Consider the following 15,824-nt stretch of genomic DNA (forward strand, 5'->3'; position numbering starts at 1 on the left):
TAGGTGCTGGCGCCACCTTTCCTCTCCCCCACCCCCTGTCTACTTGTGAGCAGAGCGGTGTGCTAAAAACCAGCATTCGGTGCTCAGGAGATTCTGTTTCTGCACCCAGAAAGGCTGGGTTCTGCAATCTGTATGAATTAATGCAAAGGTGCACAGCATATCTTACTTCGGATCATTTATTCTGCCACCCACATGACAAGGGAAAATCAAAAGCGTTCCTTCAGGCTGGAAATTTTATCTAGCGACACCTCTCCTGTGAGTTCAGCAGCCATATCATCTCAAGCATGAAAGGAGCAGAAGCTTCCTTTAAGGAAAAAAAAGGAAAAAAAGACAACAGCAATTAACGGATTCTGAGAAAGCACAGTTCTGCACCCAGTAGAATTTTCTGCATTCTCTCCTCCTGCCCACCCCAGCAATCTCAGCATCAAATTGCACAAAACCTTGGTATTTCCTGCTTTCTTACTGCTACTAGGTGCAGTAGCGTAGCGTGGGGGGGTGCAGGGGGGGCTGGCCGCACCGGGCGCAACATCTGGGGGGGCGCGCTCACACTGGCAGCTCTCTGCCCCTACTAAAATCCACGGGTTAGGGGGCGCAAATTACTTGCCTTGCCCCGGGTGCTGACAACCCACGCTACGCCACTGACTAGGTGGTCTTTCCTTCGGGGAATGGGAGATTGCCACAGAGACCTTTTTGATGATGCAAGGCTCCATTGTTTCCTACAATGCAAGCTTCTTGCGCAGCTGTTTGGAGACTGGTGTCTACCTTCTCCATCAACCCCCCCCAACCTGTCAATGTGTCTGAATTGGCTAGTTCAAAGGCTCAGAATGTGAGTGTGTGGTGGTCATGGAATCTATGCTCCGTTTTCAAACATTCTTACAATGGTTTATACCACAGCCTTCCCCATCCTGTTGTCCTCCAGATGTTTTAGACTACAACTCCCATCATGCTCCTGACCATTAGCCATGCTGCCTGGGCTTGATAGGACTGGTAGCCCAACAGCATCTGTGGGGGCATATAAAAGCCCTGCTGCTGCATCAAGCCATTCTCATCTAGCATCTTGCCTTCCACAGTGGCTAACCAGAAGCCTCTGGAATGCCCTCAAGCTGGTTGGATAAGGCTGGCTTATACCATCCTTGTGATCTCACCCCTTCCTCCTGACTGACCAATGATCATACCACCATGCATTCTGCCTGTGAACTTTTTTATTGTCTGCTTGGGCAGGGAGTGGCAGCAACGAACCAACAACCTGTGTTTAAGCAAAGCGGATTTTCCAAGGAACCATTGTTAACAGGTGCTAAGGAAGTCTGAAAGCTGTGAACGCTAGTGTTCGGTGGTATATCAAAACTGGCTTGAAGTCCATATCATGAAATCTGTTTCATTATTTTTGATCTGGCAATATAACACGAATCATGATGGGTGCATGTGTGTTCTGCAAAAATCGCAATCCGGGGGAAAAAGATGAAGCCAGCCAATGCCTCTATAGACCTCCATCCTTCAGACACTGCGGTATATCAGTTTATTGCAGTGTTTAGCTGGTGAGATATCACAAAGTTGAAAACCAGATATCACCCAGCCCTAGTGAACACATTTGTGTGTGTGCACTAGAGAAGCTAAATTCTTTTTAACAAAGAGGTTGCATCTGTTTTTGCTGACACGAAACAAGAATATATTTGAAGGTATGACAGGAGCAAGCCTGTGTTACATATCTTGAAATAATTGCTTTCCATTGCTCTTCAGCCTGGTCAGAGTTCAGTGGTGTGCTTCTCCCAAGACCTGTTCCCACTTCTCTTTCCCTTGTGTAGGAAATGTATGCATTTAAGTGCTTTCCTGAACTGAGGTCAGTATCTGCATATTGAGCAGCAAAGTGCCTCCACTCCCCCACAACCAGTCTCTTCCTGACTTTTTGACAGCACACGTTTTTTAAAAACTTGGAAAGAAGCTGCAAAATAACGTGCAAGAGTTGCTGCTGTCTCAGAACTACTTTAGGAAGAGTGTTCTGTCGTCCAGGCAGTGAAACGGCACTGCTTCAGTTACAAACTGACGCCATGATGACTGCGACAAAATGTACAATGAGCCTAGGGTTCGCTGCATCTAAAAAGTGTGTTTGCACTGGTTTATTTTATTCTGACTGATCTCGATAGCCCGCTGGTGATATATGTGATTGCCGATTCTTTCCTTTCTCTCCACCAAGGCATTTAACAAATGCAAACAACTTGGGTGTAGAGGGGTGAGTGTGCAGCACGCCTCACTTTGCAGCCATTGAGGGTTTAACTATGCATTACATTAATGGCGTAACTTGCAGGCACGTAAAGAAATGTTGAATTTTTAATCATGGATATGTGTGTGCACACACACACACATCTGCATTAGAAACACTGTGCATGAGTAGTGGAGATTTAACACACACCCCTCCAACTGTGATCCTCATAGAAATCCCGCCCCCCCCCATCTGTACTGCAATTAGAAACAAAAGAAATCTCTCACTGAAAGCAACCAGAATCTGGCCCACTCCCAATCACTAGTTGCCGTGCTGGGTGTGAGGAAAAGATTTCCATTGAAATCATGGCTGGAGGGGAAAGAGTTAAAGCTCTGTCTTCCACCACCCATGTCGTCCATGCACCCATGCTCCTGATGGAAATTAAGGGGAGGCATGCAAACACCTGTTTCCTGGGGCAATCCAGCCCGGGAGTTGCTATGTCCTGCTCAGGTGTCTCCTTGCTATTTGCTGTTGGATCCTGGGGTCAGCACCTCTGCAACTTTCATCATCGGTGCTCCTGGCCTTAGTGTAACCTCACACGGGACAAAGGGGTCCTGGTAACTGTTTGTGGTTGGAGCCACAGCGCATATGCTCATGCAATACAGTGGTACCTCGGGTTAAGAACTTAATTCGTTCCGGAGGTCCGTTCTTAACCTGAAACTGTTCTTAACCTGAGGTACCACTTTAGGTAATGGGGCCTCCCGCTGCCACCGCACGATTTCTGTTCTCATCCTGAAGCAAAGTTCTTAACCCGAGGTACTATTTCTGGGTTAGCGGAGTCTGTAACCTGAAGCGTCTGTAACCTGAAGCACCTGTAACCCGAGGTACCACTGTATATGTGTTTATTCTCACACTTTGCATTTCCCCTTTGACATTTCTCTCTCTCTCTCTCTCTCTCTCTCTCTCTCTCTCACACACACACACACACACACACACACAACCTGAGCTCGGTTCGTTGGGCAGGACTGGAAAAGGAGGTGGAATGAGCTTGTTTTTATTTATCTTTGCATTTCCCGTAATTTAACTCCAGCAAGACATACGACTACCATTTCCTGTAATTCTGCCACGATTAATGGCTGCATTCAGTCTGATAAATCATCTGCCGTAATAATGGATGCACACAGCTGCTTATAAAATGTCACTCATATATGCAACGTTTAGGGATGCAACAATTAATCTAACTGATTAATCAATTAAAAAACCTTTTCATCGATTAAAAAGCTGCTCCAGAACCTGAACGTTTTTAATACTTTTTTTTTTTTTGCAGTTTTTCTATCTTAGGTGGCAGGTTCCTTGATATAGGTGGCGATGCTTCTTCTAACGTGTTGCTGTCTGTGGCCATAAACGCAAGCATCAGTCTAACACAAAGAACTTTTTACATTAAGACTTGCTTTGATTCGTATGTAAATCTTAAAAAATAAATTGAAACACGGTGATTCAGACAGGAGGTTTTTTTAAAAAAAATGTGTGGAAGCTCTAGCCACTTTCATTGGGCTTTGTAAATTGAAATAGTTTTTCTAAATTCTCATGGTACACAAATCCACGAATGGGGAAAAGATGTGGGTCAGCGGTAGAGCACAAGCACTGCATACAAAAGGTCCCAGGAAAAAAACCTGGATGTACATTTCCAAAATACTGTATAAGATTAAAAAAAGTAAAACCTACATACAGCAACAGTGTTTTGTGTTGTGTAGGCTCCTATGATGTAAATAATGGGCCCTGCTTGCTAGCCTGCTCCCTAAAATATCACTGGTTTGCTCATTTCTATATATAGGGTGCCTACGTTCTTCATGGACTGGTTGCACGGCATATATTCAACACAAAAAGCAGCGACATTTTTTTTGTTGACAAAGGACAGCTGGACATATAAAGGGGCCCACTACCTTCAGTAGCTATGGGCCTCATCAAACCGAAATCCAGCCCTGCATGCACATTATACCTTTAAAGCATATTTCATAGAATCATAGAATTGTAGACTTGGAAGGGACCCCGAGAGTCATCTAGTCCAAACTCCTGCAATGCAGGAATCTTTTGCCCAGTGCGGGGTTTTGAACCCACAATATCAGGCTCTACTCACTGAGCTATCCGAGCTGTTGTATTTGAAGCACATCCCCCTACTCAGATAATTCTGGGTGCTGCAGTTTGTTAAGAGTTGCAACTCTGTGAGGGGAAACTACAGTGCCCAGAATTGTTTGAGGGAAACAATGTGGTTCAAGTGTGCTTTAAAGCTATACACAGGTGGATGCAGCCTCAGTCTGACTGAAAACTCAGACTGAAAATTCATTGACTTGGAAAAACGCCTACCTGAGACCCAGGAAACCCACTGCCCATGAGTGTAGATATCACTGGTATAGGTGGCCAATGATCTGATTCACATAAGGCAACGTTTGTGTTTCCCTGAAAAAAACACGATACCACTGTCGGTGGCTGTCTTTGTGGTGTGATGCATTCTGTGCTATGTTGTGGACATAGGTGAGAGTTATTAACCCCACCTTCTCTTCCTCAGCCCCTTCTCTCTCCCTCCTTAATTAAACAGCAACATTTAACAGCATCATTGGAACTAGCAAAAGGGTGGTTTGATAACAAATTGAATGTTCACATCCCAATGGGAGCATTTGAGACTATGGTGCGGATGCATAACAGTTGGTGTGTTTCAGTGTGCAGCTCTTTTAAATCAAAGCGGAAGTATAAAAAACTCAAAAGCAAAACTGGAGGGTTTATTATTATCATTATTATAATGGTGCCACCCACTAAGAGGGCTATCGATGGAGCATCGGCCATGTTCCTACCACTCCTCGGCTCGGTCCTTGCAAAAGTTGCTTCTGCTACTACCGCAGGCAGAATTTTACGGGGTGGGGAAAACTGATCAGTTTAGAGGACAGGATGGAGGTAAGCGTTCAAATACTCTCGTATAAAGTCTTGGAGATGGCCCCAATATGGTACTATTCCTAATGTGGCTATTCTTAACAAGAATGCGGCGGGGTGGTATTTCTCAAGAGTAGAAACAGTGGAATTCTGCTCAGAACCTGATGAAGCAAGCCCCCAAATCTGTTCATCCCGCCCCCTATTTTTATAGGGAATTTGACAGCAGTTCTGCCTGAGCCCTTTAACAGGAGATGTGCATGGTTGAATCTGGAACGTTGTTCTTGTAGTTTCTCTTCTACCACTGAGCTGTAGTATCAGCACTGTTTACTTACAGCTGTCTTGGAATTCAACCCACTAGAGATTCAGTTCTCAGTTTCAACACTCTGTTTCCGCATACAGTGGTACCTTGGTACTTGAATGGCTTGGCTCCCAAACAAGTCGTCTCCCAAACGCCACAAACCCAGAAGTAAGTGTTCTGGTTTTTCGGAAGGTAAATGTCCAGCGCGGCTTCCGATTGAGTGCAGGAAGCTCCTGCAGCCAATTGGAAGCCACGCTTTGGTTTTCAAACCATTTCAGGAGTCAAATGGACTCCCGGAACAGATTAAATTTGACAACCAACTGTGCTAGATATAGTTTGTATCCTGGGCTGCTATTCACTGTTGTTGTTTAGGGTCTGCCTCACTCACATAAATCCCCTGCCCTACCGGGTGACTGAATAGAATCATAAAATGGTAGAGTTGAAAGGAACCCTAAGAGGCATCTAGTCCATCCCCTTGCAATTCAGGAATTTCACCTAAAGCATCCATAACAGATGGGTATTCAACCTTTGCTTTAAACCTCCAAAGAAGGAGAATCCACCACTGTCCTAGGAAGTCCGTTCCACTGTTGGACAGCTCTTACCATCAGGATGTTCTTCCTGGCTGGACTGAATCCACACATCCCAACTGAAGCAGATTCTGAATCTTATCAGGCCAGTTGTGTTGACTAGAAGAACGCACACAGGCTGCGCTGTTGGTGCCAAGTCTGTTATAGAGGCCTTTATTGAAATGGTTTATAGCTGCCTTTGAGACGGTCAAGCCATTGGCAGGGATCAGATGATTCTGCGATCACTCAGGCAAATAACTTGCTATTCAATTCAGCACTCTGGCAATTTCACCTTCACCATCCTAGAAAACTGGTTGGTTACTTTGTCCCTGCTGAAGTTTTGGAAGCTGGGATAGGGAAAAGCAAGGCTTTGAGCTACTTTTCGCTTCATGACTAGCACAGACAGAGGCAGGCTGCAGACGTTGCGAGCTCTCCCTGCTCACTAAGCCCTGCTATCTCTCCAGCTTCTGACACCTCCTCCTTCTGGTCTTCTCCCTCTGACCACTCATGGTTGTCCCACCACCACTTTCTGGGCTCTAAGCCTTTTCCCCTTGGGGGTTCCCCAGTTGTTTCCTCCCACCATTCCTCTACGTCCAACCAATCCAAGACATGGTGACAATGTTATTCCATACCATTCCTCACTGAAACTCCTCCTTTTCTGTGCAGCCTTATAACTCTGGGGGTGATTAACCTTAGTCAAAGGATCTGTGAATCACAGAGGCAGGCACCTGGGCAAACTTAATAATAGCCTCTCCTCCAAACCCATGGAAGAGAAGCGATGGGGTGTTGGTGGTACTGCTGAGCTCCCTAGTAGTGGTGTTCAAGGTGTACTGCTGTCCAATCCTGCCTCACTCTCCTTACCAGTGTACAAGCCAACCCTGGAGCTGGCTTTACTTTCCATTGACTCTTAGCACTTTTAACATGTTCTGATTAATTCCATTGAAATAGCCGGTCTTTAAGCTTTGGTTGTGCTTCAGGCTTGCACCTCTCTCTCTCTCTCTCTCTCTCTCTCTCTCTCTCTCTCTCTCTCTTTCTTTTGCTGGAGATCCACAGTAAACAGGTGACAGCTCACACTTCTGCAGCCAAACCATAAAATGTAGGGCAAAAACTCCCTCCCTTTTTTTCTTATTAAAGAAAAAGCCCCTGTGTACTCGGGAAAAGTTGGGAGGAGAGAGAGTGTGACATTCATGAGCTACTTCCCAGATAACAGCTGATAATAGTTCTATGGACAGACTGCTGGGAACGAAGGAGCTTAGCAGAGGCATAATGTGAGAAATCAGGTGAGTTTTAATCAGCTCAGGAGCACTGCGCAGTCCCATGGGGAGGAAACGGGAACTGGAACTAGATAGCCTGAAACAAAAAAGCAATGAAAAATGAACCTGAGAGCAAAAGATACAAGCTTCTCTTCTGCCAAGGGAAAGCAATATGCTAGCGGTTCTGTTTAAACCCTGCCCGAATGAACCCAGGGCAGTGAAATCTCCCGTCTGCATGGCTGTTCTTTAATGGGCCATTGCCTATTACTTTCTTATTTTAAGGCCCTTTCGTATTGTTTTGCTTAAAAACGCATATAAAACGGACACTGGAGATCTTGGTTACAAGAGAACCAGAGAGTTATCTTGGGAATGGCTTTCAAAACCCTTGAGTCCAAATACAGAAGGATGATATATAAATCTAAATAATAATAATAATACACAATCCAGAACAAGGAAATGGACTTTAAGGGGCTTAGCAGGATAGAAAGTGTGCTGTGGAGTAAGGGATTTGATGTGGTTCTCCCACTATCTATTCTGACAAGGTTTGCATAATTTTTCTCTGGAGTGGAGAACTGGGGATTGCAAAGTACCAAGAGGTTAATATTGTAGGCATGTACGGTCGCTTTGTGCAGATCCTACAGACTTGGGGCTTGTCTCCAAGGGACATTCTCACGGGTCTAGTTTGGTGCGTTAACACTTAGCGAGGGAAGCAGTACCAGTGTTCCCCTAAAGAAAAAAAGGTGCCTGCTATGGGGACAGGGTTTCCAATGGTAGGATCGTTCCCTCTGGGAGGGCTGCTCCCCATCTTGAGTGGCAATGGTCATGGGGCATCTATGCTAGCCGCTCATAGGAACTAATTGCGTAGGTTGTGGTTGGATGAATGAGAACATCTAATCCTGGAACACAGAATTCCTGTGCCAACATAGATTATTTCAGCCGGAACTGGACTTCAGCAGTTTTTCACTGTGTTCCTTTTCTTGCCGAATGCTCGTTTCTTGCCAAATGCTCGTTCTTGCCGAATGCAGTGTGGGCTGGAGGCTAAGAGCAGCTCTGGATTCAGTGTGTGTGCCCAGCAGAGAGTCATGGCCAATATTAACTCCCTGGAACTTGCACTATATTTGTCCCTTCCTATAAGTCTCTCTCTCCCTCTCTCTCTCATTCACATGCACTCACACACACTCTCACAACATATTTTTAGTTGTATACATAAAACCTTAAAATAGGGACAATTGGAGGCTGACCCATTACCAGGCTGCATGTACTGAATCAGTCTGTTGGCTCTTCTAGCTCAGTATTGTCCACATCAGGGATGGAGGACCCGGCGCCTTTTAGATTTTGTTGGACTCCCAACTCCCATCAGCCCCAGCCAGCATGTCCAGTGGTCAAGGGTAATGGGTGTTATAATCCAGTGACATCTGGAGGACCATAGTTTCCCCATCTCTGACATAGATGATAGACCTTGTAATAATAGTCTTGTGCTCTGTGGATGCACCTGGTTCTTTCTACTTTATAAACCTACACATTTTGAAAAGGTGCCTTGGATTTGTATGTCTCCAAATAGCTTCTTAACCAAGCAGAAGAAAGAAGAGTAATAGCTGGATTTACAGTTTGACAAGCAATTGAGAGCCAGCATGGTCCCATGAGTAGAACTTTCATCCTGACTTCTGTCCAAGTCAAGCATATATCCTTGGTAGGTGATTCTGAGTGGGTTCCTAGCAGCTTTCCATTCCCCTGGCTTCAACTGGGTCTAGTAGTTAAGTTCATGGATACATTCCTGGTTTGAGACTGTAAACTGGAAGTGGGGGGGGGATACTTTTGAGGCAGGTATAGTACAGGATGAACCCATTGAAAGTTTTGATGATGTAAGTCTGGCAATAATTAAATGTTGGCCTTAATTGGAGCACAAAAACTGAGTACTTTTCTCCCCCAGGATACTTCCAAAGTACCAAGAAGCTGGTACTAGATGTGCATCTTCCTCAGCTTATATTCTGCAGCTCAGAGGTCCACTGGCTTTCCCAAACTTGAGTCTCCAGCTGTTGTTGGACTACAACTCCCATCCTAGATCTTAAAAAGCCTGGGGAAGTTCAAAGGCGTCCAAAATAAAGGCGCGTCAGGAAGGTGCCAGGCCAGTCTCTCTGGGAGCACATTCAGTAACTGTGGTGCTGCCAGACACTGGCTGCAGGAGACAAGCCTCCGCCGTCAGAGAGTTTTGGTTCAACAGCTCATCACCGGGATGTCCTGGGGTGCAGAAGTTTACATGTATATCCTTTTCTACTGTCCATTGTACAACTAGCTACGCAAATGCGTGCTATTCCCCTTTTTGGGCAGTCTAACATCGCAGCACAATGAAAATATCAGATTCTGTCTGTCTGACATTAACCCGGAAGTAACTGCAAGGGTGGCTGAGTTTTTGTCAACAGTATCTCTTAGAGTGGTGAATGGCACTATTTAGCAGGAAGAAAACCCAATGAAAATCCTCATTATTATATATTTTACATCGCTGTTTATTTGTATATATTTTGAAATTTTATATATTGATGTTTTATTGCATTTCCATGCACTGCTCTGGTTTCGCCAGAAGCGGCTTAGTCATGCTGGCCACATGACCTGGGGGGGGGGGGACAACTCTCTGCGGAAGCAGACAAATGCCGGCTCCCTTGGCCTTTAAAGTGAGATGAGTCGCATGACTCGCATGACCCCAGAGTCGCTCGCGACTGGACTTAATTGTCAGGGGTCCCTTTACCTTACACTTGTAATGCCTATTAAAAGTTTGGCGTAGTAAGTAGTTTGCATGTAGCGGTAGTGGCAGATCCTGCTCCCATCTAGCCCTGCAGAGACAGTACAGTGGTACCTCGGGTTAAGTACTTAATTTGTTCCGGAGGTCCGTTCTTAACCTGAAACTGTTCTTAACCTGAGGTACCACTTTAGCTAATGGGGCCTCCTGCTGCCGCCGTAGCACGATTTCTGTTCTCATCCTGAAGCAAAGTTCTTAACCCGAGGTACTATTTCTGGGTTAGCAGAGTCTGTAACCTGAAGCGTATGTAACCGGAAGCGTCTGTAACCCGAGGTACCACTGTAGTTGGAAGGGACCAGGTGGTTCCTTCTTCCATTGCTGTATGACAGCACAGCAACCATCTCTAGGAAGCCAAGTAGCAAGAGGAACCCAGTATTTAATTAAAATACATCCTCTTCAGTCAAGGGCCTCAAGGTCACTGCCAGCCAACTTAAACAATGAGACATTAGCACATGCTAAACAGAACTTCCACAGCACAATCAGCATAGTGGAGGAATCTGATCAGCAAGTTCAAAAGCGCAGTGCAGGTCATCAAGCCAGCCTTCCCTGAAATGCTCTGCAAAAAGAGCTTGGGGGAAGGACATTGGTGGCAGTTCCAGGGAGGCCTCCCATGGGAAGACATTCCATCACTGTGGTGGCATGGTTTATCAAGCCCACCTCTGCCTGATCCTGACCTCATGCCTTGGGCTTCTGACCTAGATCTCAGTATCAAAGGTGGAGGAAGATCAGGAGCAAATGCCAGCTCTGGGTTTCGGAGGACTCTTCTACAGAACACCCTTAGGTCATAGAATCATAGAATTGTAGACTTGGAAGGGACCCAATGGGTCATCTAGCCCAACCCTTTGCAATGCAGGAATCTCAGCTAAAGCATCCATGACAGATGACCATCCAGCTTCTGCTTAAAAACCTCCAAGAAAGGAGAGTCCAGAACCTCCCGAGGGGTCCCTGCTGCCTTTCTTCAGAGTCTCCCTTCTTGCCGCTTCTCTTCCTTGTCATGGCTCCCACCTGCTTGCATGCCACTCTCTGCCCATTTGTTCACTTGCTTGTTGCCCCGGCATCTATATAGTGGGCTCTTCATTTAAACTGTTTGTCCACCTCTCTCCTAAAGCACCTGGTGGTTTGTGAAGGCTTCTAAGAGAGCTCAGTGGAGGTATGCTATCCAGAGACAACTTGGGGCTGGCTTAGGGAAATATAAAGGGGTCAATTGCACCCCCACCTGACCAGCAGGTGTGCCCTAGGTTTTCCTGAGAACCCTTACAGCCTCTGAAGAACTGTTGCTCAGATGGGGAGGGCACCTTACTATACTTACAGAAAGTCTCTGGCATATCCAGGTTGGGCTGTTAACAACCTCTATCTGAAACCCTGGAGAGCTCCTTCTAGTGCATATAAACTGAGCTGGACAGACCAATGACCTGGGATAGTTCAGCCGGTGGAGCACGGTACTCATAATCCCAGAGTTGTGGGTTTGAGCCCCACATGGGGCAAAATATTCCTTCATGGCAGGGGGTTGGAGTAGATGACCCTCGTGATCCCTTCCAACTCTACGATTCTATATTCTGATTCTGTATAAGGCAGCTTCCTATGTTCACATGATAATCTACACTGGACACCAGTAAATGCTAACTGATCTCCTCAAAACCCATAAGCGCCAAACTGAAAGCGATGCTATGAATAAAAATTTGCTGAGGCTCGCTACCAAAATAGAATGTTTTCAGGAAGAGGTGCAGTTTTTCCATATTCATTAGACAGGAGCCTTTGGACTTGCTTTTTATCTAATCATTCTGGGCTGATTTTTCCTTTTTGAAAAAATGCTTCTTGAAGGTAAGAGTGTTAGGCCTCTTTACCCACTTCCCCAAGTGCTCTGTTTCTCTACAGGCGCTTGCTTGGAAAGTTAATTACTCTATTCTCTTTACAGTGACCTTGACGGTTGCTTCGTATCTGAAAGGAATGGCATTTGGGTTTTCTAATTTAGAAGCACAAAAGCGGGTGAGAGAAGACAGGACTAGTACCTGATTCACTCTGTGAAAAGAGCCACTCATGTTAAATTTATGGGCTGCTGAACCTGGAACCAAAGATAACATTATTGGGCTTATGCATTAATTATGATTAATGGGACAACAGGAATATCATTTGGGTCACATCATGTATATATTTTATTTATTTCCATGTTAGAATTTCACAGAATTGCAACGAAGTATGTGATTTTTCCAGGCGCTTTCTTAAACGTAAATTACTATTTGGATTTTTTAAAATTTTTTTTTTGAGCATGCATATATTTTCCTCCAGTCTTCCCAGGTCCACTGTGACAGGATGTCAGGAGAAACAGGACTTCCCTAACAGAGTTTATAGAACTAGCAAAATTAACTGTGGTAATAAGATATCAAACACACCAGAAATTAAGGGCACAGTGGTTATGGTTCAAAGAATATATGAACAAACACTCCTCTAAAGATAACATGCTGATATGTTTAGACTAAGCTTGTAAGGTGACTTGATGTTATACCATAATAGTACTATAAAATAATTACAGCGATAAATAATATGCAGTGTAAATAAGAATTTAAATGACTCAAAGATGACGAGTGCTGATGGAGGGGAGTCCAATGGGTGTGGTACTTCATCCTGTTTTCTTTCTTATCCTTTCCCTTTACACTCTTTGGTTTTTGGGGTTAAGTGTGTGTACTTTTTTGTTTGTTTGTTTGTTTGTAAATATGCTTAAATAAACCGTTAAAAAATGTAAGAGAGAGAGAGAGAGAGAGAGAGAGAGAGGACTTCCCATTTTCTCATATTTCCCTCCATCTTCTGATGGCACCTTTTTGTCATTCGGGAGATTATGGAAGGCCCTCAGAGCAGGAAATCTCATTAAAAGAGGAGGAAGAGCTGCTACTTACACATGTGGCTGTCAAGGAGAGACAAAACAGAAGGCAAATGGGATGATTCTTCCATGCCGCCCCCGCCCCCCATTGCTTTACACATATATCTCTGTTCCTTATCTGAGACCCATTTTAGATGTGGCAATAAAGAGGAACAATGAGGAGTGCAGCTGAATTACTTCCTGTTTCCTTCTTTTCCACCCCATAAAAAGAGGCACAAGGTGTACCCACCTTGCGCAGTTTTAAGGCATGAAAAAGTGCCCGCTTTTCCATTGGTAAGTAGGAGTCACAAAATTTCATTGGCTTTCACCCAGAGTGTCGTCTGAAGGAACACAAGGCCACTGCCTTGCTGAAATTAAGCAAGTCTGGGGTTTGGTCACTGTAAAACGTGTTTTCATGGTGCCCAGGGAGTGGAGGGCAAACAGAGCCCACCGCGAGCCAGCCCAGCCCTGACGCCAACAGACACACAACACTATCAAATCTATAGTTACGTAAATCCAACTAACAATAACACCCACAACGTAACTGGCTGTGTTTAACTATATGAATTCTTTATACATCATATAAACATACCTCTTTTCACATTATCAAATTAAGTAGAAGCAATTAAAGGCCAACATTTTGAACAGGAAATACAAATAGATCAGTTCTTATATACGTAATGTCCAAATAGAAGCTTTTTTGTGTTCCATGTATGTCTTTACAAATACAAGTGTCAGATGCAACAACTTTAAGAAGCAGTACTTGCGGCGCTGTGGGTTAAACCACAGAGCCTAGGACTTGCCGATCAGAAGGCCGGCGGTTTGAATCCCCATGACAGGGTGAGCTCCCGTTGCTTGGTTCCTGCTCCTGCCAACCTAGCAGTTCAAAAGCACGAAGTGCAAGTAGATAAATAGGTACCGCTCCGGCAGGAAGGTAAATGGCGTTTCCATGTGCTGCTCTGGTTCACCAGAAGCAGCTTAGTCATGCTGGCCACATGACCCGAAAGCTGTACGCCAGCTCCCTCGGCCAATAAAGCGAGATAAGCACCGCAATCCCAGAGTCGGTCACGACTGGACCTAATGGTCATGGGTCCCTTTACTTTTACCTTTACTTGCAGAAAATGAACTTGTTCTTTGTAATGTTCCACATATGTCTTTGCAAAATATAGTTGCTGTATGCAGGTATCAGACGAAAGAACTTAAGACAAGGATTCCCGGAATAATACCTTGTTTCGCCCTGCCGGGCTTCGTCAGCTGTGCATACTCTAAATAATACAGATAAACATAATAATGTAGGGTTTTTTTAACAAATTAGGAATTAAAACATATAACACGCATATTGAACAATGGATCTACGTACCATATTTTGTGTATCAGAGACATGGAACAGGTGATATGGCGGATTCTGCAGTAAACAATCAGTAATCCCATGTTTGCTTTTATAGAGAGACACAGTGTTAATTCTAGTTACAGGTGGCAGCAATCTACAGCAGACGCCAACAGAGAAACACCATTCCTGAGCTACTTTGCGAGACTGGAATGATCCTCATCTCGCAAAGCAGCACAGGGCTGGCTCGGGGGGGGGGGGCAGCATGAACAGCACACTCCCCAGAAAAATGACCCAGGGCAATCGCCCTGGCAGCCCCTCGCCATGCTACGTTCCTGGGTTACTGCTTGAATGGAAAGCTCCCTCTCCCCAACCAAGTTCCATGATGGATGAAAAGTAGGATATTAGTATAAGAAAATTAATCAGTTTTAAATTAACCACATAATCACCCTTAATCGCTCAGAGGTACAGGAAAAATTTGATTCGGTCCGCATTAAAAGACAAACATACCTACCTCACACTTTCCGAAACAGTATGAGAACCGAAACACAACCATTCTTTGAAATTTGCTCTTCTCCGAAGTTTGCAGTGCAGTTCTTCAGACAAGCGCTGTATAAAAAAATGCACTTACTAGAGTAAACTGTGCACAATTCAGAGTGTTGGTGCTGACCTTTAAAGCTCTAAAAGGCCTCGGTCCAGTATACCTGAAGGAGCGTCTCCACCCCCATCATTCAGCCCAGACGCTGAGGTCCAGCTCTGAGGGTCTTCTGGCGGTTCCCTCATTGCGAGAAGCAAAGCTACAGGGAACCAGACAGAGGGCCTTCTCGGTAGTGGTGCCCACCCTGTGGAACGCCCTCCCACCAGATGTCAAAGAGAAAAACAACAACCAGACTTTTAGAAGACACCTGAAGGCAGCCCTGTTTAGGGAAGCTTTTAATGTTTAACAGACCATTGTATTTTAATATTTTGTTGGAAGCTGCCCAGAGTGGCTGGGGAAACCCAGCCAGATGGGCAGGTTATAAATAATAAATTATATTATTATTATTATTATTATTATTATTATTATTATTATTATTATTATGGCAAAAGGAACATAACAAAAATGCTTCGTATTAAGGATAATTCGTTTGCGATAAATAGTTCATTAGGCAAAGTTCCATAGAAAAAATGTGTATATTGAGACAAATTTGCACCGGAATGCTGATGAATTTTAAGGAGGACTGCCTTTTAAAATATTTCAAACTAATGTGGAAATGTGAAGCACTAAACTTGAGATTGGAAAAATGATTTGCCCATCACTACCCTATGTAAATTTCAACACTTTCCTAAGATTTTGTTTCTTTGTCCAGGTTTTCCATCAGGATTTCCATTTGCTCACAGTGATGAGCCAACAAACAGAGATGCCATTTCTGCAAAACGAAAAGATGGAACTTCACCTTGCTGCAGCATCAGGCTCCATCCTCCCCAACTTCTTCAATATCAGTAGGTTTTCTTTGTGGCCTTTAAAACAAACAAATATATTTTATATCCTCACAGGTGGAATTGGAATGTTAAACAAGTCCACATTTAATGCAGTGGATCATGTCCTTATTCAATCTGTATTTTCACAA

At 44.5% G+C, this 15,824-nt stretch overlaps 1 long non-coding RNA gene across 1 annotated transcript in view; it reads left to right on the forward strand.

Annotated features, from left to right (window-relative positions):
* Positions 1 to 15,824, forward strand: part of LOC310745585 — a 106,309-nt gene that overhangs the window by 40,681 nt on the left and 49,804 nt on the right. The window contains exon 3 of the long non-coding RNA XR_014540185.1: positions 15,564 to 15,696. This is a non-coding gene — a long non-coding RNA (uncharacterized lncRNA). The remainder of the gene's footprint in view (positions 1 to 15,563; positions 15,697 to 15,824) is intronic.

Source organism: Podarcis filfolensis (genome assembly GCF_964270895.1).
Source record: "Podarcis filfolensis genome assembly, chromosome: 12".
Taxonomy (NCBI): domain Eukaryota; kingdom Metazoa; phylum Chordata; class Lepidosauria; order Squamata; family Lacertidae; genus Podarcis; species Podarcis filfolensis.